The 27,916-nt window shown below is 45.0% G+C and overlaps 1 protein-coding gene and 1 long non-coding RNA gene across 13 annotated transcripts in view; one reads left to right on the forward strand and one right to left on the reverse strand.

The window, feature by feature from the left end:
• Positions 1–27,916, reverse strand: part of LOC138843476 (uncharacterized) — a 287,086-nt gene that overhangs the window by 69,990 nt on the left and 189,180 nt on the right. Inside the window, exon 1 of one of the 12 annotated variants that reach the window (XR_011378222.1) lies at positions 1–571. The exons of 10 other annotated variants lie outside the window; for them this stretch is intronic. The gene's annotated coding sequence lies outside the window, so the exon portion shown is untranslated. Of the gene's footprint in view, positions 572–16,172; positions 27,756–27,916 lie in introns of those variants that run through there. One more of the 12 variants, XM_070047385.1, reaches the window with a different exon arrangement.
• On the forward strand, positions 479–16,767 carry LOC138843477 (uncharacterized). Its single transcript, XR_011378223.1, has 2 exons — positions 479–613; positions 2,731–16,767. It is a non-coding gene; the product is annotated as an uncharacterized lncRNA (long non-coding RNA).

Here is a 27,916-nt window from a genome sequence, read left to right on the forward strand (position 1 = left end):
CTGGCTCCACGTGGCATCGTGGAAACACCAGCTTAACTTTTTAACTCTGAACCGGTTCGGGAGTCATTGCTTCTCTCAGATGATAGGGCTGTTGAAGAGGCCGATCTCTGATTGTGGTGAATTCAGGAATCTATCCCGCTTCTACCACAGCGGGGTTCTTGGCTTGTATTCCAGGTTCTTTCATTGACCATGCTTTCCACGCCGGGTCTGCCTTTCCTTCATTGTTCCTTTACTAATGGAAGCAAACCCACTATGCAGCTGCTTGCAAAGGGGGAAAATCTTTTTAAGTTTTGCCTGGTTGTGGACTTGAACACCCAATCCATGTGATGTCAGCAGATCGACACCAACAGAAAGAGTTTCTGCCCCGTGCCCCCCTTCTTTTTTAAAGATGTAGGTCCTGTGTGAATTCTCCCTGGGCCTCCTTTGTTCTGAAGACCTGGGGCAATTTCACTGGGTAATTTTTGATGAAGGAAGGAAGGAAGGGAGGAAGTGTGGGAAGAGGGAGAAGGAAAAATAAAAGAAGAAAAAAAAAAAGAAAGAAAAAACAAAAGAAGCAAGCAAGCTTGCTCAAACCTACCCTCTGGCAGTCACCCAGACACGGGACAGCATGCAGGTGAGACGGCTCCTCTTTGGTCTCCCTATAGCTTTTTACTTTTCCTAAGATCCTTTCTCTTGCCCTCTGCAGCCTTGCTGTTTTGCTGGAAGATCTAAGCACGTCAACAAAACAGGCACATCCAGCATTGCTACTCCGACAGTAGTGTGTCGGTGCCACGCATCATGCCACACCTCCTCCACCCAGATATGGCCACCAGGACATCACACCACAGTGGGGGAGCAATGCAGAGGCTTCCAGCACCAAAGCTGTTTAGCCTAGGTAGCACGGATTCGGCATTACCCAGGAAAAGCTGGCCAGAAGAGAGCAGGAGAGGCAGCAGACCAGCAAGGCAGCAGAAAGGAACATTAGCAACTGATATTTAGAATCATCCCATCACACACTCCACACAGTCAAAAAAAACCATGGAAATGAGAAGTGGAAGTGTATGTAGGTTGACTTAGGAGCAGAGATCTGAAAAATGGCAAGTTCGGGTAGAGAGATGGGGTGAAAAGATGCCCTCAGATTATTTGAGTAGTGGACTTACATGTTTGCTTTCATTAAACTCATTTGGCAACAGACGTATAAGAGAAAAAACTATTGAAGAGTGAGAAACTGGAGGCTGATGTGCTTTGGACACTCAGGACAAAAGAAAAGAGGAAGAAACTTCGCCGCTCCCGCTCCCCAGTTGTTTCGGGTGAAGCTGGCTAGGGAAGACTACTTTCACTTTTGAAAGAAGTTTGGCGATGACAAGGTTTCCTCCTTTTTAAAATGCAATTAATGATGCCGGCCTACAACCTTCCTAGCTATGTTGCCCATAAATCAAGGAAGGAGAATCAAAGTGAAAAAAAAAAACAACTTAATCAAAGTCCCTGGAAATAAGAGACACATATTTTAGAAAATCAGATTTCTGTCATTTCTTTAGTATAAGTGAACTACCTGCTGCAAAAAAACACTTCCTGTATGCCAGCCAACTTGAGCACCCCTATTCAAAGCTACCCTTTGTTTTTGGAAAAGCATAGCACAATTAGGTTAGAAAGTGGGCATGCAGGGTGGCTTGGGACACAGCGGAAGATGAAATAATTTGGGTCCTGCGAGAAAAAGAGACGGCGATAGGCAAAGACTCAGTAGCTCCTCGGAACTTAGGCTGTGTAATAATGGGATTCTTGTTCTGGGAGATGAACTGCAGAGCCTGGAACCTCCACACTGATCCAGATAAGAAGCAACTCTCAAACCCAAGAAATAGGGTTCAGCTGAATCAGGAGGTCCCCTGCCTTACTGAGGGGGGAGGGTGCAGATGCACTTGGAAACAGCCACAGCCCCCTCTCCCTCTGCACTGCACCCCAGGAGGTCAGCTCCTCTCCCCAGGGCTCTCCATGACTACTGATTTCCACACTTCCCTTCTGCAACAACACAACAACCAGATACCATATGGTTTTATATAGGCTGTGCCAAATTGAAGATTGGAAAGTAAAAGCATTAACCTATATGTTACCTCCTTTTGCTGTCAACTTTTCCTGAAATCGGTCTTTTTTTTAAATTGCTTTTTTTTGCTTTCCAGCCCTCCATCCATTCCTAACACACTCTCTCTCTCTCTCTTTCTCTCTCACACTCACACACACACACACACACACACACACACACACTCCTGCTGCATGGACCAATCTGGTACCCGCTCAGCAACAGCAGGATGACAGCAACATCTGTTTGTAAAAGACCCAACATCAAACCGTAACATTTTTTTGGCTGGGTTTCTTTTGTTTCTCCCAGACTCTAAAATGGGAGGTATCAAAAAAAAAAAAAAAAAAAAAAAAAAAAAGGCAACATTAAGATTGATAGTCACCATCAGCTTCAATAAGGCGGCTTCTGTATGCTCGAGAGCTATTTAAAGGTAAAGCAGTTTCAGGTAAAACCACTGCCACATTTAGGGTTGTCTGCCTGGAGCATGCCCAGTCACATCAAATCCAACACACCAAATCCCTAAAAGTCGGGTTCTGGCTAGTCGCTTTCTGTTCATTTTTTAATTAGACTCACAGAGCCTTTTGTGCTTGGGAGGGGAGAGGTGATGCGAAGGAGAAAGGAGGCAAAGCAGAACCAAAGGAGAAAAGCAACACTGCGATTCCTCCCCTGTTTTCCAGTCCGCAGGCGTGCAACAGCCACACTCACACAGATGCCACCGCAGGAGCACGCTCCGAAGGCAGCGAGGCTGCAGGAGCAATCTGCACAGCTGGCCATGAGAAACAGGCTCTCCTTCCCCCGTGGAGATGTGGATTTCTGGAAAGCTCCCAACCGTCCACAGAGCCACCATGCAAAGGATCAGAGCAGCCTCGACGGTGGAGGTGGGGGTGTGTGTGTTGGGGGGGGGGCGCAATAAGGAAGAGAAAACCTCACTCCCCGAAGGAAACTATTGTGCCCCCATAGAAGGGACATAGAGGACTGTTGGAAACTCAACCCCCATTTCACTCAGGGTTTGGAAGGAAACCCACACACATTAAAGGAAAAATGAATTCAGACAAGTTGCTAAGGAGACTTGTGTAAACTCCAAGCGCAGACAGATCTCCTGGCCTTTCCCCCGCGCTCCCTCTTGCATTCTGATCACGCAGCTCTGCGGCGACGTTGCACCAACCCTCTGCGTTCATCTTGGCCCAAACCGTGCAGACTGGCAAAGCACACTGGTTGCAGATAGCATCATCTTTCAAGCTTAACAAGTGAAAAGGGTGTGTGTGTGTGTGCATGCACGTGTGTATGGGTATGATGCATGTGTGTGGGTATGTGTGTATCGTGTGTGTGTGTGTGTGTGTGTGAGACTAGTTGCAGGGAGAGGGAGGGCGAACCTCAATTTGGGATTTCTATTTCATAGGTGTTGAACAAAGGATATTTCCACTGTGTGTTTTGGAAGTAGTGGGGGAAGGGGTAGTTAAAGCATCTGGTGCTGGAAATTTCCCTTTGCCTGTGGACTCCATGCTCTCGCCACGCCTATAACTTTGACCCCTCACATCTCCTATTAAAATCTTGTGTCTTTTGCTCAATGGGATCAGAGGCTGATTCATGGCAGAGGACAGTGTGGGGGCCCCGGCTCTGCAGAAAACAGTGCATTCCACAAAGGGGAACTCTGGTCCCCTACCCCTGCAGCCCTGCTCAGGAGGATGTCCCAGAGGGATCAGCTTTTTGCTGACGAACTGGGACAATTCCTGAAACCTCAGAACCAGCTAGCATTTTGGAGGTGAGATTCTAGCCTGATCTCCAGTCTCCAGAGCAGAGGATTCGTCCCATAGTAACATGTCCTCTGTAGCAGCTGATCTCTGTCAACATTTGATCTAGGGGAAAATTAACATTCTCGTCCAGGACAGAGATGTTTGTACTGTACAAGCCAATATTTTCCTTTCTCAGCCTGCTCCCTTAGAATTTCCACACCCTTCCCCCTTCCCCCTTCCCCAGGACACTGAGAGGGAAGACAACACATAACCTAGAACGCATGCCCCGGAGTCTGGCCTGAGTATATATATATGCATTGTGTGTGCTTGTGTATGCAGCGGGTAGGTTTATGTGTGCTGGTGATTTTGCATGTGCGTTTATATGTGCTTTTAATGTGCATGTGTGTGAATGCATACGTATGTCTAGGTATGTGTGGATGCCTGGGTGTTTCCCTGCCTCACTGTGATGCTGATTTCAGCAAGACACAGAGCAGACAGTTGGAGGGTGGGCTTCTGCTCAGTCACTTTCCCAAAGAGCCAAGCCCACCACACCTGCCCACCAGCCACAAGAGAGAAGCTGCAGCGAAGGGGGACTGACCACGCCGGCTGATAGATTTGCAATTCTAGGAGGGGCAGCCATGGGACAAGTCCTTGGTAAGGAGATGGGAGAAGTGTTGCATCCCATGCACAAGGCTGGTTGTGTCTCTTCGTGCTCCGAGAAGGCTATGGAACCTCCATCTCTTCGCTCTGCCAGCCTTTAACTGGTTTTCACACCTCCAGGCTAATGCAAGCTGTGCTGCCTCAGTTGAACAAGCCCGCCAGGCAACTCTTCAGCAAGACAGAGAGTTTGCTCCTGCCATTTGAAGAGAAAGACACAGTCCTACAGCTAACCCTGCTGCCCACCCCTTTCACATGGCACTCCATGAGACACAGCCCTTGCTTTTAGGGCAGGGGAAATCATTGGGAGCTCTTGGTGACCTTTTCCCTATAAAGCATGTCCTCAGATGGTTCATGGCATGAGGCCATCACAACTCAATCAAAATGAAAAATGAACCTAGTGGGAGAAGAGCAGGGTGGGCCTCCCCCAGCAGGCCATGGGGCAATTACCATGTGGTCTGGTTGGCCTGGGGGTAGGGGCGGGACACCTGCATTTTTTCATTTGTCTAGGAAACTGCAGTAGGCTGAACCCCAGGAAATCCCGCCTGGTTGCCAGTTGGTCTATTTATCCTGCCTGCTGAGGCTGGGAGGATTGTCTCATCCTAATGAGAAGACTTATTTGTAAGGATGCTGCATGATCATATATCCTCAAAGAAAGGAAGAACTAATTTACAGGATCAACACAACCACTGGTCCCGAATTGGAGGATTCTTTCACATCTAGATTGCCCCCAAAGTGAGTTCCTTTATAAGTTGGCTTGTGCTTTCTCAAATTCCCTATAGAACAGAAAACATATGAGATACCTTTCATTATACCACTGCCTGCCCTCCCTCCAACCCTGCCAATCTTTTGTGGGGGAAAAAGGAAAGATAATAAATGATAAACAAGGCTAGGCTAGCCTGGAAGTGAGACTGTGTCAGGTGCATAAAAAGTGAATTCAGATACTGCTCCGATGAAAACTGGAGTTTTTCACAACCTATTGGAAAATCTTAACGGAGCCCACTCTTTGAGACACAGAGAGAAAAACAGGCACATTAACAGTGACTGCAAACTAAAATGCTGCTGAGACATATATCAATGAAAAAAAAATGCACATGCGCTATTTTCAACACAGCTATGGCTATGTATTTTTATATATGTGTAGATTTGTAAACAGGCTTAGGTACTAGCCATCCAAATCTCTCATCTCTAGCTTTGAGGTCAAAGACCACATCTGTTTTCACGTTTTGTAAACTGGCCTTCTCCCACTGCTCCCTGAAATTCAGTCGTATGCCCTGTATGCAGGATGAGGAACAGGGGGTTCTGCCAATCCATCCTTACTGAGCTGATGCTGCAGATTGCAAACAGTTACACAGTAATTGTCTCCTAAGTCCATTGCTATTATTACTCCACCTGAGACAGAGAGTTGGTATTGAAGACAGCTACATATCTTCCCAAAGCTCAAAGATTATTGGTAATGGCAGCACCATAACCTAGACTCCCTTCTCCTTTCCACCTGGTAATGACAGGTCCTAAGTCTGGCTGAAGGATTTTGGGGGTGCTCCTTCGCTCATTCTGCTTTACTTGCAAGTCAGCCATTTTGTATCACTTGTGATCCCAAGAGACCGGAAACAAACCACACGCAGTCTGGCAGCTCCATCTTGGGTAAGCCCAATGCACAGGCAACCAAATGGTGCTTAGATTGGGAACTGACATCAGAGATCAAGGACAGTTGCAAATCTCCAGCAGGGTATTTAGGCGAGTCCATCCAGCTGTGCATTCCCATAATTCTATGACTGACGGACAACAGATCACAATTCTGCAAAAAATGGTTTAGTCTGTGCCTGCCCATGACAGATGCCCATGCACCCATTACCTGAGGTAAGAGCAGCTATCCGAATCTTTGCTTTCACTCATGGCACAGGACTCGGGGGAGGGAACATTCAAGATTTGAAGAAAGGACATCGAATTGGAAATGTCTTATGTAAAACAGTTACATGTTTTCTATATGTCCACAAGTCAAATAGCTATTAATGTATAATTTAAAAATTACCAATGTCTCTTAGCACTCAAGTGGTTAAGATGCTATTCCTGGACAGAATTCATCCCTAATATAATCACATCTGTATTTTCACCCCATATAAATAATTTATTTCTGACGTCTCCTATGGACCAGACATCACCTCATGGATGGCTCATGAAGGCAAGAGCACATTTCACAGCTCTTCTGGTAGGGAGCTTTCAGGGAGGGAGAAAAGAAGGGGTGGGGTAAGTGGAAAGTCAAGTCGCAAATCCCATTTAGATGACTGTAAACAGAAAAGGCTGGCAGAAGTCACAGACACAGCCCCAAACTCCTTCTTGAAACATTTTAATTATACCATGAAGAACTCCAGATGCCACCTTTTTATTTTTAAAAATTAAGGTACTTTCTGGTAGGGACTGCCTGGAGAACAGAGAAGGATTCTGAAATCAGGTCTGATCTCGATGGGAAAGAGGCTGCTTTTTTTTTTTTTTTTTAAGTTTATTTGAAAGGTAGAGAGACTGAGAGAGAGAAAGAGAGAGAGACAGAGGGAGAGATGTTCCATGCCCTGTTCTTTACTTCCCAAATGTCTGCAATGGCCAAGGTGGAGTGACAGCCGGGCCAAGCCAATACCAAGAACCAGAAACTCACTGGGTCTTTCACAGGGGTGACAAGGACCCAAGCAGTTCAGTTGCCACTGCCTACTCCCTGGGAAGGCATTAGAAGGAAACTGGAATCAGGAGGAGAGACAGGACTCCAACCGACGTACTCTGATATGAATGCAGAGGTCCCAAGGGGTGTCTTAACCTCTCGGCCAAACACAAGGCCTTGGCAATGAGTGTTACAAGTACTTGGTAAATGCTATGCTTTGAGTCTGTCCCTCATGGGTAGGTGTGCTGGAAGCTTGCACGCCAGTGTAGCAAACATGGAAGGTGGTAGAATCATTAAGAGGCAGAGCCCAAGCGAGAGGTCAGTTGGAAGGGATTAGCGTGGGACCTCAGTGAGTTCCGGCGCAAGTGAGACCCGCCCCTCCCTGCTCTGTGCCTTCCTGTCCAGCCACGTCATCTCCCCCCTCACACAGGCTCTCTCCATGCCAGGCGCTGTGGCAATGTGATGTGGCTAAAGTGGTCCTCAAACCTAGCAGAAGCCAGCACCGTGCTCTCCAACCTCCCAAACTGGGAGCTCAGCATATCTCTTTTCCTTGCACATGGTCCAGGTTCGGGTGTTTGATGAGAGCCCTGGGAATGGACCAAGACAATGAGTTACCTCTGCCATGGCGGAAGAGGGCTCACGAAGACACCGTATCAGCTCACAATGCTGACACAGACAGAAGGCTTTGCCTCTGCCCGCTGGCCCTGGGCCTCGCTGGTTCACCCTATCTTAGTCTTTCTCGTGGTAGTGGAGAAGCTACTTAGCAGCCTCCATGCTATGAATCTCTGGGCTCGTGAAAGCTATTTTGGTTATGATATCATCTCTGGATATTTTAGCTAATAAAGAAGGAGTTCAGGTTTGACTTTTATGTCACGTGAAATAGCGCTTCCCAATTTCATTCACATGAACTTTAGAGCACACCCTACATGACCGGAGCAAAGTGGGAACAGCAGCCAAAGAATTCTCATCCCCCACCCCTCATCGCTGGGAGACGCGTGCCTCCTGACCAGTGAAGTTACTCTCGAAGGCACAAAAAGAGAGAAAAAGACATTTCTGCGTAGTTACAACCTCCAAGTCCACTAATCCTAACATCAGTTCTCTTCAGAGTCTGTATAAGACTGTACGTTTTGCAGCAAAGATCTCTCCCAGGCCAATGCTGCTGGGCCAGCCTGGCATGGCTATTTCTCCTGGGGAGCCAGAAGGTTCCTGGTAAGGGTGGGAGCATCTGGAGGTAAGGAGAGGGGGGCCATCACTAGAGGTGCACGCTTCAAATTCTGCGTCACGGACGCCACCATGTCCCCTCCTGCGAGCAGCCTGGACAGCTGTGGCTGAACGAGATGGACAACAGCCCTCTCGCCCTTTATTTAGGGTGCTCAGTTGCAGGGCCAGTGCTGTGGCTCACTTGGTTAATCCTCCGCCTGCGGTGCTGGCATCCCATATGGGTGCCGGGTTCTAGTCCCGGTCGCTCCTCTTCCAGTCCAGCTCTCTGCTGTGGCCTGGGAAGGCAGTGGAGGATGGCCCAGGTGCTTGGGCTCCTGCACCTGCATGGGAGACCAGGAGGAAGCACCTGGCTCCTGGCTTCGGATCGGCGCAGCGCCAGCCGTGGCGGCCATCTGGGGAGTGAACCAATGGAAGGAAGACTTTCTCTCTGTCTCTCTCTCACTATCTATAACTCTACTCATCATCAAAAAAAAAAAAAAAAAAAAAAAAAAAAAAAGGATGCTCAGTTGCAAACCCCCACAGTTGTAAACACACCCTCACTGACACTTCCTGGGTTCACAATTGGACAGTTGGGCTACAAAATCCAGCTTCTCCCATGTTGCTTCCAGCCCGTGGGGAAACCAACTTGGTTTTCACAGTTGCAGGAGGTAGAGGACACTTCCCTGGCCTCAACTCTAGGGATCGAGCAAAATGGCTTGTGAACGTGGAGGCCTTCCAGACATGGAGCGGAAGCCACCAGTCCCGCCCTGAGCAAGCAAAATGCACAGGGCCTGCTGGAGTGAGATGGTCACCTGGCTCATCTCTCTTCTCCAGGAAGCTCCTCACCAGCTCCTCTGCTCTTTCAAGATGTTTGGTAAACAGACTCGTAGAGCCAGGGCCGCTTTTCAGTGACCTGTGTGCAGGCAGCCAGGGATTAAGATCAAGTTGCTGATGAGTTTTCCTCGTGCACCTGGAGCATCCGGCAGACGAGGAGACCACAGCACACAGGAGCCGCTACCTCCGAGGAAGGGGTTTTCAAGGAGACGAAGAGGCTTCACCTCCAAAGGGAAGCCTGGTTGGAGACTAGAGTTAAATACAATAAAAACTCTGTTCGCTGTGGGTTTACATAGGATCCCCTGGGTAACAGAGCATTCTGAGATATTCCATGCATGTGTCCGGCTGAGCATCATAGCCTTGGTTTCCGTACCTCTGCCGGTCCTATTAGTGCTCACGAGCGCGACTTGCTGCTAGCTGGATTTGGCAACCACCGTAACACAGAAGGGGCCGTGAAGATAGGAGAGCCGACATATGGCTGCCTCCAGCTCCTGCTCAGAGCTCCCTTCCGAGGGGGGCAGGGAGAGCAAGTGGATGGCGAGCTCCAGCATACCCCTATCCTAAATTATCACCGCCACTCGTGTCTGGGACGTCTTGCCAGAGCAGGTAGAGGGAGCTGCCCGCTGTTGAAAACCAGAGCTGGGTTTTCTTCTCAGCCATGCACGGCGCCTCTAGATCTATGGCAGACAAAGGCATCACCAAATCCTCACTAAGCTCACATAAAAGGCTGGGGAAAGAGAATCTCTCACTAACTGCCTTCCTTGCAGCCTACGGCCGGCTGGCCTCACTAATGCTAACACGGCTGCACTCCCACTTAAACATTGCCGCAGAGGGCTGCAAAATGGCCCCGTCTCTCCATCGTGAGGTTCCCGTTTTTCCCCCACTGGATCTTGCCTTCACTAGCCTCCCGCCTCCCCGCACACACCTCACGCGCAGGCTGCAGCAGATGGGCTCTCCGGCATAGCAATGAGGCGGGACATTCAATGTTAGAAAAATCCAGCTTGTCTCTTGAATTTCCCCACTTGAGATTAGGACCTGAGCTGTCACCATGTCCCTATGATAACCAGGCTGCCTTTGAAAAAAGGGCCAGTGGCTCCGGCATGGGCTTCATGCTTTATGGGTGTTTGTGTTCCTTTCCCGGAAAATGACTGCAGCTCCATTCATTTTTGTTTCCATCTGACAGCTGCTATTAATACCTCCTATTTACAGAACACACACCTCAGAGGAGCTCAAAACATTTACAGAAATGAACCAAGCCTCGCAACATCCTGTCAAGTGGGCAGGGACTAGATGGTACCCTCTTCATCTCAGAGGGAGACGTGAGCTGGGAGGAGGGCTCATCTCTTGGCTGTGCCACCCAAAGAGGACGCTGGCACCCACTTGCTTCCAAAGCTCTGCTTAAGCTGCCAAGCAAGGTGGGTATTTGTTTAGCCAATACTTGTTAATGTATTGCTCTCATATTTCTCAGATACACAGGCGCACACGCGCGCGCACACACACACACACACAGCCATCACGCTCTGATGTGCAAATACACCTTCTTTTCCTGAATCTCTGCACAAGTATGCACCGTGGGTCTACTCTAGTAGATGGCCAGTGTGTCACTGATAGGTTTGTAGGAAGCCCGTACCTCTCTTGGAGCTGTTTGCTCTCTTTCTTCCTGAAAGACTCTTAAATTTGACCGTGAGGTTCTATCAGGAACCAGGTTTTCAGTGACACTGTAGCACCCACTCACCCAGCATTTACCCCCACTGCAATTACTTAAAGGCATTACATAAAAAAATTAGAGAGAGAGAGAGAGAGAGAGAGAGAGAGAATCCAGATAGTCTCCAAGACGGGAATTCTAGCACTGGTAAGATTGTGGAAGGCAATCTGCTTTTCTCCAGCTCTTCATCTGTACAATGGGTATAATACTATCCACTTTGGAGTTCATCAGGGCACTATTGGTGAGAGGCAAAAATGTAAGCAAGTGACTATGTATCAATATAGAAATGGTCAAATACAGAGTGATCCATCGGGATTAGGGGATACTCTGTAGCCGTTAGAAAGAAAGACTAGAAACATAGAGAGCTGACAGAGAAACAGTTCCAAGACATTAGTTGTGAAGAACAAGGTGCAGGGGAAATGTATGGCTCTATATTTATGAAACACAGACTGTGTTGTTATCAGATGCATACTACAAGGCAGGGAATGAGATAAACAATACAAAGTAGGTACAAATAAAGGGCTCAAGAAATGGCAGCTACCTTTGTTGGTATCATAAGGTTCCTAGGGGCCAGGACTATGCTTTAAGTTTTAACTCCAGCTCCTTGCACACCATAGTGGCTGATTAATTGAGAGAAATAAAATTACTCAATGAATGACCCAATCAAGAATCAGTTGTTGAGTCCAGCAACAAGAGCACTACAATGAGTCACACAGCCTCTTACGTATTGTTTGGAAAGCTAGGCATGTAGGGAAGCAGCAGGGTCCTTTGGGAAGAAACAGGACTAGGGAGCCAGAGGCCTAGATGCCAGAAAAGTATTTCCTAAAGCGTGATCTCAGGACCACCAGCAGCGAGAGTGCCCAGAGGGCTTATTAATCACAAAGATTCCAAGGATGCACCCCAACAGGGATTAGAATCTTTGGATTGGGTTCTAGGAATCTGTGTTGTACACAATTTCTCTTCCCTTAAAAAAACATACAAGAGGCAGAGAGAGAGACAGACAGTGCGTGCTTCCATCCACTGGTTCACTCCTCAAATGCAACAGCTGGGCCTAGGCAGATGGAAGCCAGGAGCCAAGAACTCTATTCAGGTCTCCCAGGGGAGCAGCAGGGACCCAACTACTTGAGCCACTGCCTACTGCCTTCCTTTACATTAGCAGAAAACTGGAATCAGAAGTGGAGTTGGGACCCCAACCAGGCACTCTTGGGTGGGATGCATGTGTCCCAGTAGGAATCTGAACTATTAAGCCAAACACCTGCCTCCAATTTTTCTTTTTTATTTTCAGCTTTACTGAGGTTAAATTGACAAATGGGAATTACACATATTTAAGCTGTACAATTTTATATTTTCATATATAGGCACATTGTGAGATGATCCACAAATAAGCTAATTAACATATCTATTTAATCACATGAGTGCTTTCTCTTTAAGATTTATTTATTTGAGGGGCATAGTTACAGAGAGAGAGAGAGAGAGAGAGAGAATTTCCTCTATCTGCTGGCTCTCTCCCTAAATGGCTGCAACAACTTGGGCTGGACCAGGTTAAAGCCCGAAACTCCATCCTGGTCTCCCACATGGATGGCAGGGACCCAAGTATTTGGGCCATCATCTGATGCCCTCCCAGGTACACTAGCAGGAAGCTGGAATGAAGCAGAACTTCCAGGACTCAAACCGCAATCCAATATGGGATGCCCACATTGCAAGTGGTGGCTTAACCCACTGTGCAACATCAGCCCCAACTTTTTGTCTTCCTTCCTTCCCTTCTTTTCTCTCATTCTCCCTCTCTCTTTTCTTTCTATCTTTCTTTTCTTCTTTCCTTTCTTAATTTTTTATTTTATATCTCTATCTTTATCTCTTACTTTGTTGAGAGAATAATGCTTTAGATCTACTCTTAGCAAATGAAAAAGACAGATAAATGGAAATGCATACCATATTCATTGATTGGAAGAACTAACATTGCTAAAATGTCCATACTACTCAAAGTAAGCAGCAGATTCAACATAATACCTATCAAAGCCCCAAAGGCATTCTACATGGAAATAGGAAAAAATGCTAAAATTCATAATGAACCAAAAAAGGCTCCATAAAGCCAAAGCAATCTTGAGCAAGAAGAACAAATATCTTTATGTCACAGTTTCTTATTTCCAAAATTATTACAAAGCTATAGTAATCAAAACAGTATGGTCACTGTCATAAAAACATATAGACATATAGGCCAATGGAACAGTATTGACAGCCCAGAAATAAATCTATGTATTATAGTTAAATGATGATCGAGAAGAGTACCAAGAACACATGAGGAGGGACAAGGACTCACAGTTTCTTCAGTAAATGGTACTAGGAAAGCTGCATATCCATGTTAGAAGAAAGAAACTGGACACATATCTCAAACCCTATGCAAAATCAGCTCAAAATAAATTAAAGACTGGGCCAGTGTGGCAGCTCACTAGGCTAATCCTCCACCTGTGGCGCCAGCACCCCAGGTTCTCATCCCATTTGGGGTGCCGGGTTCTGTCCTGGTTGCTCCTCTTCCAGTCCAGTTCTCTGCTGTGGCCCGGTAGGGCAGAGGAGGATGGCCCAGGTGCTTGGGCCCTGCACTCGCATGGGACACCAGGAGGAAGCACCTGGCTCCTGGCTTCAGAACGGCCCAGCGTGCAGGCGGTAGCGGCCATTCGGGGTTGGGGGTGAACCAACAGAAGGAACCATCCACTGGTTCCCTGCCATCTCTCTGTCTCTCTCTCTCACTGTCTAGAGGAAATCCAAATGGCCAACAGACACATGAAAAAATGTTCAAGATCACTAGCAATCAGGGAAATGCAAATCAAAACCACAATGAGGTTTCACCTCACCCCGGTTAGAATGGCTCACATTCAGAAATCTACCAACAATAGATGCTGGAAAGGATGTGGGGAAAAGGGGACACTAACCCACTGTTGGTGGGAATGCAAACTGGTTAAGCCACTATGGAAGTCAGTCTGGAGATTCCTCAGAAAGCTGAATATAACCCTACCATTCAACCCAGCCATCCCATTCCTTGGAATTTACCCAAAGGAAATTAAATTGGCAAACAAAAAAGCGGTCTGCACCTTAATGTTTATTGCAGCTCAATTCACAATAGATAAGACCTGGAACCAACCCAAATGCCCATCAACAGTAGACTGGATAAAGAAATTATGGGACATGTACTCTATAGAATACTATATAGCAGTCAAAAACAATGAAACCCGGTCATTTGCAACAAGATGGAGGAATTTGGAAAACATCATGCTGAGTGAATTAAGCCAGTCCCAAAGGGACAAATATCATATGTTCTCCCTGATCGGCGACAACTAACTGAGCATCAAAGGGGAAACTTGTTGAAGTGAAATGGACACTATGAGAAACAGTGACTTGATCAGCTCTTGTCCTGACTGTTGATGAACAACTTAATACGTTATCCCTCTTAGTATTTTTTTTGTTCTAGTACTATTGGTTTAACTCTGTAATTAACACACAATTATTCTTAGGTGTTTAAATTTTAACTGAAAAGTGATCCCTGTTAGGAATTTGGAAAGCATTATGCTGAGTGAAATAAGCCAGTCCCAAAGGGACAAATACCATATGTTCTCCCTGATCGGTGACAACTAACTGAGCACCAAAAAGGAAACCTGTTAAAGTGAAATGAACACTATGAGAAATGGTGACTTGATCAGCCCTTGCCGTGACTGTTGATGAGCAACTTAATATGTTATCCCTCTTAGTATTTTTTTTGTTTGTTCTACTTAATACTTTTGGTTGAATACTGTAATCAATACACAGTTATTCTCAAGTGTTGAAACTTAACTGAAAAGTGATCGCTGTTAAATATAAGAGTGGGAATAAGAGAGGGAAGAGATGTGCAATTCGGGACATGCTCAAGCTAACTTACCTCAAACGGTAGAGTTAGAAACATACCAGGGGATTCCAATTCAATCCCATCAAGGTGGCATGTACCAATGCCATCTGACTAGTCCCAGTGATCAATTTCTGTTCACAATTGATCATAATGTTAGGACTAAGAGCCAAAGGGAGCACACAAACAAGAATAGTGTCTGCAAATACTAGCTGATAGAATAAAAAAGGGAGAGAATGATCCAACATGGGAAGTGAGATACACAGCAGACCCATAGAATGGCAGATGTCCTAAATAGCACTCTGGCCTCAGAATCAGCCCTTAAGGCACGCGGATCTGGCTGAAAACCCCATGAGAGTATTTCAGGCATGGAAAGCCAAGACACTCTGGCAAAAATAAAAAATAAAAAAAAAAAAACACACCTAAATGAAAGATCTCCGCGGGTGAGATCCCAGTGGAAAGAACAGGTCATCAAAGAAGGAGGTACCTTTCTCTGAAGGAAGGAGAGAACTTCTACTTTGACTATGATCTTGTCTAAATATGATCAGAGTCAGTGAACTCAGGGGGCTTCCATAGCCTTGGCAGCTCATGACAAGAGCCTAGGGTGATTACTGATGCCATAAACAAGAGTGTCAATTTGTTAAGTCAACAACAGGAGTCACTGTGCACTTACTCCTCATGTAGGATCTGTCCTTAATGTGCTGTACATTGAGATTTAATGCTATAACTAGTACTCAAACAGTATTTTTCACTTTGTGTTTCTATGTGGGTGCAAACTGTTGAAATCTTTACTTAATGTATGCTAAACTGATCTTGTGTATATAAAGAGAATCGAAAATGAATCTTGATGTGAATGGAAGGGGGGAGGGAGAGGGAAAGGGAAGGGTTGCGGGTGGGAGGGAAGTTATGTTGGGGGGGAAGCCATTGTAATCCATAAGCTGTACTTTGGAAATTTATATTCATTAAATAAAAGTTAAAAAAAAATTAAAGACTGAACATTAAGACCTGAAACTGTAAAACTTCTAGGAGATCACATAGGAACAAAGCTCCTTGACACTGGTTGCAGTAATAACTATTTTAAATATTACACCAAAACAACAAGCGATAAAAGCAAAAAAAGATGGACAAATAGGGTTGCATCAAACTGAAAAGTTTCTGCACAACAAAGAAAACAATCAATGGTGAAAAAAACTAACATACATAGTAGGAAAATATATTTGCACATCATGCATCCCATTAGGGGTTAAACTCATTTTTATCTGCACACAAAAGTTCAAGAATCACTGGTTGAGAACAATTTTTAAATTGTTTTGTTTATATAAAGGGAACACATTTCATGCATTTCATATATACAGTTTTAGAACATAATGATTTTTTCCATCCCAACCTCCCTCTTATTTGACTTTGGGAAAACCATTAACTTTTCCAGAATTTACTTTCTTCTCTACAAAGAAAGGGTGGGATCTTAAATGTTCCTTTAAGTTACAGAACTCTACCCTATGACTAACCCAATACCTGACTTTCGGTAGGCCTGTGCATAAGCTGTGCAAAGGGACTATTCCAACCCGGCTGGAGCTGTCTCTGAGTTCCTGGGCTATCGTCTGCACACCTCTCAGACTTGGAGGCTGCTGTTATCTGCCCATGCTCCTTACATTCATTAACTACTAAAACTAATTAATCAGGGGACTCCCTGAGCATTAGTTTTAAATGATCAAAACATACAATTTTGTCATCTGTATACATCTGTGCTGTAATTCTAGTAAACATTAACATAATTAAAATAAAACTTCTATAATACATACATTCTTCCTCTCCTACACACACACACACACACACACACACACACTCACACAGATGTGTATACACACACAAAAATGAAGATTATGTGCAGACTTTGGAACAGACACTGAAAACCATGTTAGGAAAGACTACTGAAGAATGTCAATGAAATGGCCCTCTCTGGCCTCAAGTATGGATGGACGAAGAAGAATGTGTCCAGTCATCTTCATGGAAATTAAAAGCCATGAGCACAGATGGATGAAGTGAAGCACAGCCCTCTATCACATTTTAAAGGTAGCAAAGAAAAGTGACAAGTCCTAGCATTCTCCAATAAATCCCAAAGGCTTTTAGGAGGCAAAATTCAGAACCAAATTTACTTCTCCTTTCGTCTTCAGATAGAGAACAGTTCCCTAGAGTCACAAAAAAGTTTCTTAAAAAAAAAAAAAAAGATGTATTTATTTATTTGAAAGAGTTACAAAGAGACAGAGACAGAGAATCTTCCACCTGCTGGTTCACTCCTAAAATGTTTGCAATGGCTGGAGCTGCGCCAGACTTAAGCCGGGAGCAAGGAGCTTCTTCTAGCTCTCCTAGGTGAGTGCAGAGGCCCAAGAACTTGGGCCATCTTCTACTACTTTCCCAGGTCATAGCAGGGAGCTGGATCGAAAGAGGAGCAGTTGGGACTGAATCGGCGCCCATATGGGATTGCCGGCACCATAGACCATAGCGCCAGCCCCAGCTCTAAGTCTTAATAAGAATGTTCTGAAAGAGAGTTCTACCTAAGGACAGGGCTTTGGAGTCAATGAAGCTGGATTTTCTTCCTGTTCACCCTGTTCATTAAGCTATGATCTTGGATGACTTCTTTAGTCCCTCAGATCCCCAAATTCCTTATCAAAAAATAGAATAATGAGACCTATGTTACAAAGCTATTGGGACAATTGAATGAAATAAGATGTGTGAAAGTGTCTTGCACAGTGTCTAAGGCAAATTAAGAATTTAGTCAATATTTCTAAGAAAACACTTTTTTTTTTGCAATGTTGGCAGGTAATTGTCCTTTGAGCCCTGTCTTGTCTTCCTGTGTGAGCTTGATAAAGTAGAGCTAAGACTTGGACCACTCAAGAGGATTACACTATTAGAAATTTCAAAGTTGAACTCTGGAGCTTCTATGTTATTCAGTTGTGCCCTAAATTCTAGTTAGTAATTAAAAACAAGTCACAAACATGCATTAGGAGTCTTTTTCTCAAAAATTGGAGCCTAAGGACTCAGAGACACCTTGATGTATATTTTATAAAGGAAGACTAAGATTATGGATGCTAATACAGGATTGGTGATTTGGGGCTGATGAATTCCTTGGGCCTAGGGCACTCCCTGGCTCGTAGTAAGTAACAAATAACTACACGCTCACTGAGCACAAGATCTGATGCTTTTCACTATGTAAAAGTGGGAACAGACATGTTGTTTTAAAACAGAGAGTTGACAGAGAATAGATGGGAGAGATGGAAGGGCTAAGCCCAAAATTTCTCTGGATATTTTATTTCAGAATTAAACAAGTTACTTGCAAATAAGCCAGTCCCTCCATCCCCCAATAACCTAGACTCCAGGGCTTGGAATGTTGTCATAATTTTACTAAAATTGGTGCCATGGTTTTTATTCAGACATTTCCAATGTGGCAGTTGCTGAGAGGTGAGGCATTTAAGAGGCATTTAGGCCATGAGGACTTCTCCTTTGTGAATGGGATTAAGGCCCTGCTGTGGTTTGGGTGTGGTTGGTCCCCCAGGGTTCATGTATTGGAAGCTTGGTCCTCAGTGGTAGGGTTGGGAGGTGGTGGGGTCTAATGAGAGGTTCTTAGGTCACTGAGGGAGCTGCCCTCAAAAGGGATTAAGGTGATTCTTCTGGGATCCCTCAAGTCTCTTCAGAGCAAGCTGTAAGGGCCAGCCTGAATCAAGCCCTGGCTTCCTGTCTAGCAATGTGATCTATCCCTCTTGCATGTATGTCATCAACCACGCTGAGGTCCTCACCATGGCTGAGACGATGCTGGCATTATGCCCTTGCGTCTCCAGAACAGTGAGCTAAATAAACCTCTTTTCTTTTTAAAGTCAGCTTACCTCGTGTATTTCATCACAGAGTTGAAAAGAGACTCAGGGAAAATTCCTATCAGGGAGAAAAATTCACTTTTTCCATGTACAAGAATCGCCTGCTATTTCTATGCACCGCATTAATTCCTTTTCCTAGCCTACATTATGTTACCAGGCACTGCGTGTGTGTATTTAGCTGTTCTCTGCCTGGTGAACTGTGAGTCTGAAAAGTGGGGGCAATGTGTTCTTTCTCTGTATCCTCCCACAAAGAGTCACTTCCACGCTCCATCACAGTGTCTGATGACTCACCAAGCATGGCGGACTGACTCAGCACCAACAGGATCTGGGCAACACACCCTGAAATTCCTGGGGGAAAGGGGACCCTGTCTCACACATCCTGGCATCCAGTGCAGTGTCATACAAGACAAGGTGTTCAACAAACATTGACTGAGGAAGGAAGGAAGGAAGGAAGGAAGGAAGGAAGGAAGGAAGGAAGGAAGGGAGGGAGGGAGGGAGGAAGGGGGGAAGGGAAGAAGGGGGGAAGGGAGGAAGGGAGGCCCTCAGAAATAAAAAATCCAAAACTTTCCATAAAGCCAAACATGCAGCAAAGTATACTAATGTGCCTTTCTATTCATTCTTCCCTGTGTTCATTCACAAATATTTATTGAATGCCTAGTTCAGCCATTGTGACTTGTGTTATGAAGTGTCTATGAATGAGAGAACAGGTGTGCATGGGATTTCACTCTAGGGGGGAAGGTGGATGGCATACAGGTGATCACATGTGTGCTGTGTGCTGGCACTGGCATCTGGCAGAGCACAGGGCCACCCCTTGCGAAGGCGCTGAGGAAGCGTGAAGGAGATGGTAGATAATAGGGACACACGAGGAAAGCAAAGAGGAGGCTGAACAATCTCCAACAAAATTCATCTGCCCTTGTGGCAAGGAACTTCTTATAAAGACAGATGTACTCAAGACATCAGTCACTCTTGAAACCCTCTGATGGTTTAGTGTGATGGCAAATTTTTGTATCTTTCATGCACAGCAATATTGACAAGCATCATTCCTAAACCCCAACATTGCCAACTCATTGATTCATTTGACACACTCACTCAAGTGCAGGCTGGGCTCCCTGACCTTGGCATAACACATGGGTATCAGGAAGCACTAAGCCTTTGTTTGCCTTAGTTCTGACAGGGCTATCTGTTGCCTTGCACCTGGCAGCCAATGTACTATTTTGCACTAGGAGTTCAGGCTCAATAGGGAAGAGTGGCAGGGATAGAGGATGAAGAGGAAAGGCACTTGAGAAATTATCAAGATAGAAGCACAGGAATGTAGAGACTTAATAAGCTACTTGAAAAAAAAATTGGAAACAGAAATGCATTACTGTATTGACTTACAATGAATACAAGCTCAAGTACAATTACTTTGAACATCAAGACAGTAAAGAGGAAAACCAAGGTGCTCCAGTATTCGGCCACACGCAGTCCTTGGATCTGCCATTGAAGCATCCATCCCTGTGTTACTTTCTCACCTACATGACCACTCCAGCTTTCACAATACCAGAAGTGTGGTCAGAGACCCTGACCTCCACATCAGTGAAATGGAGTCTTTGTGGTTGTGCTAATAAGACAGATGGGTGAGGTCTTTAGCTCACAGACATGGAGATACACAGAAGTGCCTCTCCGTGTTGCCTGAGACAAAAAGCAAGAAAACCAGTCTTTACCCAGAAGAGTCCTTATCACCAACTATCTCCTTTTACTCACTTTCTCAGGATTGTCTGCCTGTCCTGAGGAGTAACCATGGAGACCATGCATAGGCAGACAGCCAAGGGCTTCACACCCAGTCCTTCCACGTGGGTGGTAATTCTGGAAAAGTTACTTAACTTGCTCAGACTCAGTGTTTCTCACCTAAAATGTGCTGAGTCAGAGAGTAAGTACAATGATCTGGCATCTACAGATGTCTAATAAATGCTAATCACGTCTTCTCCTTAAGATAAGATAAGGACCAATGTCATGTTTGTTTGTTCATAAGAGTTTATAAAACAAGATGTAGGGGCTGGTGCTGTGGTGTAGTGGGTAAAGCTGCCGCCTAGAGCCAGCATCCCATATGGGTGCCAGTTTGAGTCCTGGCTGCTCCACTTCTGATCCAGCTCTCTGCTATGGCCTGGGAAAGCAGTAGAAGATGGCCCAAGTTCTTGGACCCCTGCACCTGCATGGGAGACCCAGAAGAAGCTCCCGGCTCCTGGTTTCAGATCGGCGCAGCTCCAACTGTTGTGGCCACTTAGGGAGTGAGCCAGCAGATGGAAGACCTCTCTCTCTCTCTGCCTCTCCTTCTCTGTGTAACTCTGACTTCCAAATAAATAAATAAATAAATAAATCTTAAAAGAAAAAACAAGGTGAATTAGAGGGCAGCATAAACACACCTGACATACAGTGCTGAGTAACCGAAGGAGAGTCGTGTGAGGATACTTCAAACAGTGCATGGAAAATGGAATCAAAAGTAACTTTGGGGCCGGTGCTGTGGCATAGCAGGTAAAAGCCACTGCCTGCAGTTCCAGCATCCCATATGGGCACCAGTTCGTGTCCCGGCTGCTCCACTTCCGATCCAGCTATGGAAGACATTCTCTCTCTCTTCCTCTCCTTCTCTCTGTGTGACTCTTTCAAATAAATAAATAAATCTTAAAAGTAAATTTGTTTTGGTTGAAAACAATTTGAAATTCATGCATAGATTTTTCATAATACAAGCTTTCCACAAACAAAAAATTATTTATTTGAGAAGCAGAGAAATACAGAGAGAGAGTTCATACCCCAAATGCCCACAATGGCTGCAGACTGGGGAAGTTGGCAGGGGCAGGGGTGGGGGTGGGTGGGTGTAGGTGGTGGTAAAGCCAGGAGCCAGGAACTCAGTCAAGGTCTCACACGTGGTGATGGGAACCCAATTACTTAAGCCATCACTGCTGCCTCCCAAGGTCTTCATTAGCAGGAAGTTGGAGCTAAGAGCTGGGGCTGTGAATCAGATCCAGGCACTCCAATAATGAAGACAGGTGTACTAACTGCTAGGCCAAATGCCTATTCCTTCTGTGAACTTTCTGATGATCCCTGGTACTGGGCCTGAACAGCAATAAAGGAGAGAAGAATGGTACGCTTCCCTTAGGGGCTCATCTCTTTGTTTAGTTTCTTCTGCTTCAACAGCTTCCTGTTTCTCTGCTTCTGCTGTGTGATTCCTCGCTCCCGGGTGCTGAAGCCCTTGTTGGCGATACCTCGTGGAGAAGCTGGCTGCTGTGATGCGCTCTTGGGGCCACACGGCATCCTCTCCCTCCAACGTCTCCCAGAGGCAAGAGGCTCTTGAGATTTCTTACACCATAAGCTATAGCCTTGACTTGATCCCACAGCCCTGGCTCAGGCAGGCCAATGTCATTCTGAGTTAGCTCGCTACTCCTTTTATGAAAGGCAAGACTGAGAGAAGGAGGGAGGGATGCAATTCCATAGGACTCTTAAGGACTCCTAGAGAATCATTCTATCAGAATGGATATAATTGCAAAGCTTGACTGTTAACAAACTAAATGGCAATGCACACACACTCACAAAGGCTCACTCAAAACCCTCGTATCTCTAAAATTTCTATTTGTCATAAAATACAGATGTAGGAAGCACTTTCTGTCAGGGGTTTATCAGCCAACTGAGCTTCAGGAAGATTATGTTCATAAACACATGAAATTGTGGATGCCTGCGTTTTCCTTATCAGCCTAATACAAATGAAATACGAATATTTTGTTACTTATAATATAAACATAGCATAAATCCATCCATCCAACAAATATCTATTTATTCACCAATGTTGTGGCAAAGTGGGTAAAGCTGGCACCTGCACTGCCCACATCCCATGTGGGTGCCCGTTCAAGTTCCGGCTGCTCCACTTCCCATCCAGCTCCCTGTTAATGAGCTTGGGAAAGCAGCAGAGGATGGCCAAAGTGCTTGGGCCCCTACATCCACATGGGAGACCTGAAAGAAGCTCCTGGCTCTTGGTTTCAGCCTGGCGCAGCCCCGGCTGTTGTGACCATTTGAGGAGTGAATCAGTGGATAGAAGATTTCTCTGTCTCTCTGTCTCTCTCTTCTTGTGACTCTATCCTTAAAATAAGTACAATAAATCTTTTAAAAAGTCTATTTGCTATTTTCTGTGGATTAGGTAATGATATAAACCAATCCAAATTCAAACATAGAATGGATTTTTATGTTCCCTTGAATAGTATTTATTTTTATTTAAAAATTATTTATATTAATTAGAGAGGCAGACAGAAAGATAAAGATAGTAACAGAAGGAGAGAGACACAGAGAAAGGGAGAGAGAAAGAGAGAGCGAGCGAGTGAGCTAGCTCATATCTCCTGGTTCCCTGCCCAAAAACCTATAATGACTGAGCCTGGACCAGGTCAAAGCCAGGAGCTAGGAACCCAACCCAGGCCTCCTATGAGAGTATCAGACACCCAATACTTGAGCCATGACCTGCTGCTTGCTGGAGTGTGTTAGTAGGAAGCTGGATCTGAGTGCAAAGCCAGGACATGAACTCAGGCAACCCAATATGGAATGTGAGTGTCCCAAGCCTCATCTTAACTGGTTGACCAAACGTTCACCCTTATTTATTGATACAATTGAGATGCAGATTTCAACTATTGGATATACAATGAAATCTCTCATGGATCTCAGACTTCCATGAGGATTTTATGAAAGCTGTAGATCCTCTCCCTAGAGAAGCATAATATGTTTACAATTTTGCATGTGTGAGCACGATTGGGGGATTTATAAACTCCTCAAAACCAAGGCAAACAAACAATGGATTGCAACTTGCACTTATCGAAGTGCTCTAGACCACAGATGGGCCCTGCATAAGGTGGCATGTCTAGAAATTTCTCCTTGTCCAAATCAACCTGGTCGGTGCAAACTCTCTAGTTAAGCAATTCGTTACAAACACAGAATTGATGCCATAACAGGACTCGTCATCATAGAGACCCCAGATTACAAAGAACACAAGTTACAACCTGATTCTGGTAGGACCCTCAAGCGAAGCAGCAGCAACATGTAAGGAAGTAGGAAAGAATGTGCCCTTTGGTCATGACCTTGAGGTTCAAGGAATTTGCTCAGACAGTTCCAAACTGAGTAGCCGTTTCACAGACAGCCCACTGCCCGGCGGGTCGCCGCTCTCTAACTCTGTCATCATGACATCGCCATCTGCAGCCACTGAGCTGAGATTTCTCAAGACCAAATTAATCACACCCAAGATTTCACTCTTACATAAGAATCACCTGTCGCTGGTACATAAACAGCAGCACCTAGCAGAGCCAAGGGTAATCAGGATAGCAAAGAAAGGGGCCCGAATAAACAGAAAGCAGATTTCCTCTCTGTGGGGCTGGTTCTGGAAAATCTCCGTGCCCTCAAATGCCCCTCAAAGGAGACAGTCATTTTTCTACTTTCTGTCTGCCTCACTACTGTCGGGAGAACGATGCTCCAAGAGCCCCAGACAATCTGTCTTCTCGGGGTTCTGTTCAAGCAATGACCTCGGTCTGCTCCAGTTTATGTCTCTCCCCACAAGCTTCAGCTTACTCTCATCACCAGCTAAATTAACCATAAAGCAAAGCCATGACTCATATTACTGAAGCCAGAGAGAAATCAGTGCAAGCCTGGAGCTATGCATCACTATATTAAAGGCAGAAGGCCAGCCTAAAGAGAAACACGGTGACAGTTCTTACATTTTTATATTTATACTGCCCTGTGGGTCATCTAGAGAGTCCCTTGGTTTAAGAACTAAGCGTGGAGACACAAGTGCTTTGGTCGGAAGCAACAACAATGCCATATGGAAGCAACAGAAGGAAGTAGAGTTGTTGGAGAAAGGGTGGGATTGGTATATCAATGGACAGTAAACAGGGCTTAGAGAGGAAGGTATCTCCTGTATTTATATATATATATATAAAATATACATTTATATACATATATACATTTATATATATTATATATACATTTATATATAATATATATACACTTATAAATAATATATATATAAAGAAGGGGGCAAGAAAATTACCTGTAGCTCTATTTGGTCAAGTTTGGGAAAATCCAATTAGGATTAGCACATATCTGAGATGGCCTCGGTCTATGACCTTGGGCAGAGTTCCCTGCTCTGGGTTTCCATTTGTAACATGTAGGAATAGAACGAAGGCTTCCTCCTGCACTGGCTTGCCAGGATGGAAGGTAGAAGAAAAGGCCTTTGAAGCCAACATAATTACGCCTCTGTCCAGGGAACTATAAACAACAATAACTCCAACAGCCTTCAGCTCTGCTTTTGAATGAGTTCTTTGCTTCTGTCTGAGAGGTAAAGCAGTTCATTCCATGGGGAAAAGTCGAATGAGGAATGGGAGGCCATGCCCTGTTCCTTCTCGTTTAATGTTGTTATTCTGAGTTATTATTAACAGAGAGAATATTCAATACAAGCTGACAAGGTTTTCCTGAGTGTCCACATGTACTCAGTACCGCAGTAGGTTCCTGGAGTAGATATAGAAAGAGCATGTGGCACAGTCAAGGTCCTCAAGCCCATTACTGAAAGCCAAACACAAAATGAATCCTATATCCTAAAAGTCTAATTTTTAGAATGAATATCCTCTCTGTTAACCTGCGTAACTGAGTTGGACCACATTTGCTTGTTTTTATGCTTTTGTTAAACTATATGTTAATCCATACACTATATTTGCATTAGTTATCTTTGCATGTGTAAGAGAAGCTTCACTGTGGCGTTTTTTTTTTTTGGGGGGGGCAGCATACACTAGCTTGAGTTCTGGCTGAATGCCTCTAGGTGCAATGCAAATTAAGTTATTCAAACAACTTTTGCATTTTGAAGTAAATGCATGCCGGAACATTGTGAAGTTCTACTCAGGTGTAATCTTTCATGACACAAAAGTAAATGAATCATTTTCTGGAAACTTCTCTAATTCCTGAGACTGCACACTGGTTAATAGTTTTGCGCATTTAAGGAGCACCAGAGTTGCCTCATTTACTCCCAGCAACGTGCTATCATTCTTTGGTGTGTACTTATTTTTCTGATACCAAATAGGTAATCATCTTTCTCAGAATATTTTGTTTTCTGTTAAGAGTTGCTAAGATAAATCACTAATAAATTTTACTGAAAATGGTAGTCTCTTCTCAAATATGCATTTTATGCAAAACAGAACTTTTCAGGAAGTAAAGATGATCCACATGGGGTACTTCCAATGCAAATTATCTTCTTTATAACCTGATGGTGCTTGTCTTAAATGTTCTGTATGAATGTGAGTGTGTGTATTTGCATTTACACCTAAGTAAGCACATCAAGATGATATAAAAGATGGTGTACCGGCCGGCGCCGCAGCTCACTAGGCTAATCCTCCACCTAGCGGCTCTGGCACACCGGGTTCTAGTACCGGTCAGGGCGCCGGATTCTGTCCCGGTTGCCCTTCTTCCAGGCCAGCTCTCTGCTGTGGCCCGGGAAGGTAGTGGAGGATGGCCCAAGTGCTTGGGCCCTACACCCCATGGGAGACCAGGATAAGTACCTGGCTCCTGGCTTCGGATCAGCGTGGTGCGCCGGCCACAACGCACTGGCTGCGGCGGCCATTGGAGGGTGAACCAACGGCAAAGGAAGACCTTTCTCTCTGTCTCTCTCACTGTCCACTCTGCCTGTCAAAAAAAAAAAAAAAAAAAAAAAGATGGTGTACCCCTTAGCGGGGTTTTCCAGTCACATTACATGTTGCCGACAAGTTATGAAATGAGGTACTGAGAATTAAGGTGCAGGCATCTTAACTGAAACAAACCACAGGACACTACTATTGTTCTTTCAATAACTCCTAGCACTGTGTTTGGACCTTAGGTGTTCAGAATCAAGCCGATTACACTCTTCAGTTCCTACAACCTCAAAGCATCTTTCTATCCATTGTCTGTGTAGTACATACAAGAGAGACGGGCGTTTGAATTGACCAACCATCCCGGTTTTCCCTGAGACTGAGGGAGTTCCTGGGATATAGCACTTTTTTTATAGCACTTGCCATGGGAATATCCAAGGCAAATAGGGAACAAGGTGATTAACCCACAGGTATTAAAATTCCTGGGGTGGGGGGCCTAGAGAAAAGCAACAGGCATTGCCTAGGGTTTTATTATTATTATTATTATTATTATTATCACGACTGCTACGATTATTATCAGGCATTGCCCAGTTTAATCAGTAATGGGCAGAGCAGGTGTGGGGCTTAGTCCTCTGTGTTCCAACAAGAGCTCATTCACAGCTACTACTGCTTCTTCTTCCATACCTTAATTTCACCTTGAACTTTAAGAAAACCCAGTCATCTTCTGCCTTTTGTGTGCTATCATTCCAAAAGCAGGTTGGAAATACCTCAAGGAAGAAGTGAATGGGATCCTTTGCCCCTTTGTGCTTGGAAGAGTACCCTGACAAAAGGCACAATTATCAGGGCTCTCAAAAGCAGAGGAAACCCTAGTATAGATTGTCTCCACCCCATCAATTGCCTTTTCAGGCTACTAGCTACCCCTGGTCTCCACTGGACCCTACTATAATATCAGGAAACAAATCCATCTCAATGAACTTCAGAAGGGACCAGGCGACCAGCTTTTGGACCACAAGATGGTGACAGCCAGCATTTGCTGAGGGCCTACTGTGTGCTGGGCACCGAGGGCCTACTGTGTGCTGGGCACTGTGCTTCGAGATTTACATGGATTAGGTTCATTAAGCCTCACACCAACAATTCCATGAAGCGCCAACTCTTACTGTTCCCATTCCACAGGTAAGAAACATAAGGTTGAGAGAGGGGCGGTAACATTGCACAGCTGAAAAGGGTTGGAATTTGGCTTTAACCCCAAGCAATCTGACTCCCAAAGCAACACACTTATCGACCCACTACCTCCCCTTTAATAAAAGCAGATAAACAGTGACCAATCTGTCCAGTGTCCCAAGGTCCAAGGAGCTCTGTTAATGTTGACCTGAGTCTGGCCAGACTGTACGTCCCTATGAAGCACAGCAGGTGTGTCTGTCTATGCATTTAGGTCAAAAGCCATGAGGCTTTTGGGGCATAGGTATTAAGGGATCTGAAGGAAGAGAGCATTATTTGTTGATTAATTCAGGAGTGAGATACATTGCCCTGCCATTCTGCCACTTCTTCAGGACTTCTACTTCCTTTTCTGAAAAAAAAAAAAAAATGTAAATAGTATGTTCTAGGCCTCTGTGAGAAGCGACGGGGGTAAAATACTCAGAAAGCACTAGGCAAACTGTAAAGTGCTTTAAGACAATTATCCCATATGTTAAGCAGCTTCCAAAGTAGCAATTGCTTCAAATGCCCTTG

The sequence above is a fragment of the Oryctolagus cuniculus genome, chromosome 1 (genome assembly GCF_964237555.1).
Source record: "Oryctolagus cuniculus chromosome 1, mOryCun1.1, whole genome shotgun sequence".
Classification (NCBI taxonomy): Eukaryota; Metazoa; Chordata; class Mammalia; order Lagomorpha; family Leporidae; genus Oryctolagus; species Oryctolagus cuniculus.